A 5,476-nucleotide genomic window follows, 5' to 3' on the forward strand; every position below is an offset into this window, starting at 1 on the left:
TCACATAAACATTTTTTAATTAGGGAAAGCACTATATGTGACTTTTCCTACTGAAATGCGTTCGAGTGTCTATCTGCACAGTTTCGCTTGCACAGTTTCGCTGGAAGGAACGCCTGCCCTTCACAAACTGTGTGCGAGCAGGTCCTTCCCCAGTGCTGACCCGGGGGAATGACGCCTCTCCAAACCCTGGCAGCTCTATAGGCAAAGGTTCCTCATGGGCTCAAGCCCCAAGAGGTCTGTGCCCAGAGGTGCAGTGTGAAATCCAGCGTTACCTGCTGGTCACCCACGCGGTCCCTGTGGATGCTGAGGTGCTTCAGCTGCGTTAACACCAGCCTGGACCTCTCAGCTGGGCCTGCCCTCCTGAGCCCACAGTCAAAAAAGTTTTCTGCTGCAAAGGGAACTTTCACACAAGTGTAACAGAGCTGAGGCTAAAATTTGCCTCACCGGAGGGAGAAGGGTGGGAGAAGTGAGTTCTGCTCAGCTGAGCCAAGATACCTTTTTCCTCTAAGCCACAGTCACCCACCAGCCTGGATCCCCTGACAGAGGATGTTCACACTCCATGCAAAGACTTTTTTTCCCCAATTTAATTTTGAGTCTATCAGGACAAGGAATTCAAAGCTTTCCTGGGTGGTAACATGGAACCTAAATGTACCCAACATGTTACAACATGAGTAATTTTGATACCTGCCAGAACTCAACAAAATAGTCTCATCTCCTTTGGAAAAATGACTTTTAGTTACACTATTATGACTGAACTTTTCTTCTCTCTACTTGTTTTCTGAGTTGCCAGTGACAGAAACTGCTTCATTATTTGCTGTACAAGAAAGAAGAATTGAAAAAGGGAAAAAATCCTGATTTAATTAATAGCCTATCAGGAGCTTAAAGTACACAAACATATACACTTTAAAAATATTGAACAAAACAAAACCTAAACAAGTTTTTCTTACCATTTTTTGGCACTCAACAGGTTGGAAGTACTTGGTATTTTCTCATGATTCACATGGAGATCCACCACACACTTTAAAAGAATTAATGAATATATAACCCTGCAGAACACTAATGCATGCATTACTCATTTTTCCTCAGCTTGTTTGAAATGTTTGTGTGAAGAGGAACTCAAGTAGGTACTGTTTCATTTCATCACTTAGAGTGTCTGTAACCTGACTGTAGTAAAATTTACAGCCCTGGGCGCTTGTATGACAAAAATACTACTAGCCTAAGGATCTGCTGTATTTTTGGTACCATTATATGCGTGTGTTTCTGTTGATACCAATCTGATACTAATCTGTGACTTCACATAATGTGAATTTAAAGCTAGGAAATGCTTTCTTAGATTATGTTTTCAATATTATGGATCAGAGGTAGGAGATACTCTGTCAAACTTGTAGAAGAGCTCCTTTGAAAGCAGCTGATACAAATCAAGACAAGCAAGTTGCTTATGTCTACTCCTCTGTAATTTAAAACTGATTAACTCCACAACACAAAAAGACCTATAGGAGTCCTAGACAAGTAAATTAATAAAAATCCAGCAAGGTGTCTCTCAGGTATCCAGCAAAGCATGGGCAAAGTGTAAATTTCACAATGAACTAATCCTGCCACCTTTTTGTTCTTGTTCCTGAAATTCCTTATCATGTGAATTAGAAAGCTGCACAGAAAAGCCCCAACCAAAATAAAACTACTTGGAATAGCTTGCTTGTGGTGAAATCCACACTGCTTAGAGGACAAAAGGCAAGTGGAGGGAGAGGACGTGAAACCACAATACATGTCACTAACTACCTGCAGTCCCCTGCCCTCCCCAAATGTGAAAGGAGATGCAAACTGAATACCAGCGGAGCCATCACAGTGAATAGAGCTCCTACTGAAAGCAGGGAGGGAGACCTGGCACATGAAAGCTTTCCTCCATGAACAGCTGTCATGCAAATAGCTAGCTGTCTTCTTCCCTATCTGAATAACATTGAGAACATTTGAAATATCGTGGTAAAGCTGCTAGAAGAAAAAAATATGTTAAAGTGTACAACTATAAGCTAAAGGTAAATTTTTTAATCTTTTTTTTTCCTGTCCTCACATGTGTGTGATTATAAGAGGTCCCCTCAAATTTTTAATTAAAATTCAGTGCCAGAAAGCAGTTTACAAGCTCCTATAGCTCTTGTAATCTATAGCACAGTCCTTTAGGGCATCATTTACCAAATTTGACCAATATGTTTAACTGTTGAAACAAAATTAGCAAAGGTTTGTATTGTACACTGCTTGAATTGTATGTAATTAAGAGTAAACAAGCTCTGTTGTTTCCATTGGTATCTAATATGGTGTTATAATAACCAGGCAGAGACAACATTTGCTGTTGGGAATTTTATACTATACAGAGTCTTGAAAAACTGGGACTTCAGACTTCACTGTAGATTAAGACAAAACAGAACTGAGGAGACAAAACTCCTTTATAATAGATGTAATCACTGAAAGACCCTTGGAAAGAGACAATTCTTTAACAAATCATTCTCTAACAACAGCAGAGCTGGTAAGCAGCAACTACCTGAGACTCTACAATGCAGTGACCCTTGCTTGAGTTTCAATGGCTGATGACATCAGATGCGGAAAACACAAAGAAGGGAAACAATCACTATTTCAGTTTTACACACTTGCGATATTTGATAACTTGCTGTAAAAAAACTAAAAGTTGTCCAAAGCAGTAAATAAAACCTCAGGATAGCAATTTATTACAAGCAGGTGAAAACACAATAAAACATACGAATACAATTGTATTAAAAATTTATTCATGGACCCTGCAAGGACACTATCACTGCAGTGTTCATGCACTGCACAATGCATAAGTGAACCTATGCATAAGTTTCAAGGGAAGAACAAGTAGGAGGAAATCATTAACAATAATTACTGGTTTTTAGATTGGATTCACACTTGAACTCCCATTCTTCAAGTCAAATGCACAGAATTTTGTAAGATGCGAAAACACGTATTTTCATTTTGAACAAGTTTTGGTCAGAAATAAAAATTAGAAGTGATTTTTCGCGGTATGATTTTTTAAATTATTTTTCCCAGATGACAGGGAACAATTTTGTTTGGGCGTTCCTTTTTTATTTCCAAGAATGCAGTGACACTTCAGAACAACTCAGTTCACATGAGAAGAACATTCTCAGCCTGAAGTCATTTGAACAGGTAGATCCCACCTCACTAAGGACAAAGTATCATTCTACATCAGAAATACCAGGAAAATTTTAAGAGCTGACACCTAGACAAGAACCATTTCAGTAGAAAATAATATTCTGACAGTACAGAAAGTCTGTATTGACATAAAGTCACTAACTATGGGATATTTTATATATGTATATCTATCTATCTATCTATATATATATATATATATATATATATAATTTATATTATGCATTCTATATCTTTTAGATTATTTTACAAGTCTTCATCTTGTATTTCATGAATGTATTTGGATTTTCTTTACATAGTTATACAAACTCATAGTTATACAAACTTTTACACAGTTTACGTACTTACTAGAATGATGAAAATTTAGCCAGGAAAAGAAGTGATGGGACAATGTGCTCTGGCTGAGGGTTATCTGCATGTGCATTGACACCGAAGTGAAAGACTTGACTCAGTGGTCTGAGGATCAATCAGGAAAAGGCCCTTCCTCCTTGTATAACAATTTTTTGATTGTTATCAGGTAGATGATGCAATTACAGAATCGCACAGAATCACAGAATCAGGCTGGAAAAAACCTTTGAGGTCATTGAGCCCAACCCGTGACCCAACACCACCTTGTCAACTAAACCATGGCACTGAGAGGCAGTCCCGTCTTTCCTTAAAAACCTCCAGGGACAGTGATTTCACCACATCCCTGGGCAGCCCCTCCCAATGTCTGATCAACCCTTCTGTGATGAAATTCTTCCTGATGTCCAACCTGAGCCTTCCCTTGGCACTGTGTCCTCTTGTCCTCTCACTGGTTAGCTGGGAGAAGAGACTGACCCTACCTGGCTACAGCCTCCTCTCAGGGGGTGACAGACGGGCTGTACATCCAGGCACAATCCTGTTTGCACAGCACATGACCAGACAACTACATGTATGGAACTACATAAGCCAACACAAAAAAGGACGGTAAATATTTGACTGGTATTGACATTGCCCACATATTTTTTTTCCAATACGTGAATTTCCTTAGCTAGCTTTTCTGCAGTGAATCTCGCTACCTCAAGAATAGAATATTTCCTCTTGGTCTTTGTTCCTTTCTATCTTTTCTCACTCTTTTTGGGTTTGTTTTTTGGTTGGTTTGGTTTGGTTTGGTGGTTGGCTGGTTGGTTTGGGTTTTTTCCTGATTTTTTTCCTTTTCTGATTTTGATGTATCTTTCTCTACACCCACATTTTCATCTTTAAGGCAAACCTACACACAGAAATCAAAAGCACTGTTGTGCAAACCACATCTCTGTTGACTCAGCTTATGGTGCAAAGTCACTGTTAATGCTACAGAGGAGATGGAGACTATCACTGTAGCAGGAGAAATAGGACCCTCCTGATGGCTGCCTCACTGCTCCACATTCCAGGAAAAGCCAGCATCCAAACTTAAGAAGGGTAGCATAAGCAAAATCAGCCACAAGCATCTTGTGCTCCAAGATGTCACTTCAGATTAAGCTCTCTTGATTTTCAGATGAAAAAGCATAAGGCAGGGAAAGGAAAATTCTGCTGCCCATGCTCACTTAGACACCATTTGCATGTTCCCAACAGACACACTGACTATTCTCTCTGCAGCCAGACAATGAGCTTCTCAGTGTATTTATGTGGAACAAGTGACATCCAGTGGCCGGCACAGCCAATTACCATTCAGCTGCCAAGGCCGGTGCTCCAGCATCCATAATTTTCTTCTTCCCCTGTTCTGCTCCCTCTTTAGTCCAAGTGCCCAAACCAATTTTTTCTGACTGAAAAGAACTTCTTCAAGGCCCTCACAAGAAAAATCACATGGGAGACTGACACAAGGATTAGGGAGGCACAGAAATAGCCCAGACCACATTTAAATGAGGATTTTGATGTTCAGGTTAGCAGTGGAATTTGATTGCAAGGCTATTTATTTTGCAGCTAGTTTTAATCCTCAAAAAGGCAGATGAAAATTGATTTCCCAAAGGCAGTCTGATGAAATTTGCTACCTGTCTGTGATAGTCATAAATTCTCAAAATGCTGCATAGAATACTCGCAAAAAAAAAAAAAAAAAAAAAACGCAGCTGAAATGAGGAGGTATATTAGAGATTGTGTCTAAAAATTCCAAGCAAGAGTTCTTTAGGACTAGGAAATGGAACACAGATTAGACATTTTTCCTGGGTATTGTCTATTCTGTTATGGGGTATTTTCATATTCAAAAACTACATTCAGCCTCACCTTTATGAGCTCAAAAATCAAGCATTTTCATATTAACACTTTCAGAAGAGATGGTTACATAAAGATCTAGGAAATAATCTCATTA

The sequence above is a fragment of the Onychostruthus taczanowskii genome, unplaced genomic scaffold (genome assembly GCF_017590055.1).
Source record: "Onychostruthus taczanowskii isolate IOZ18803 unplaced genomic scaffold, ASM1759005v1 scaffold83, whole genome shotgun sequence".
NCBI lineage: Eukaryota > Metazoa > Chordata > Aves > Passeriformes > Passeridae > Onychostruthus > Onychostruthus taczanowskii.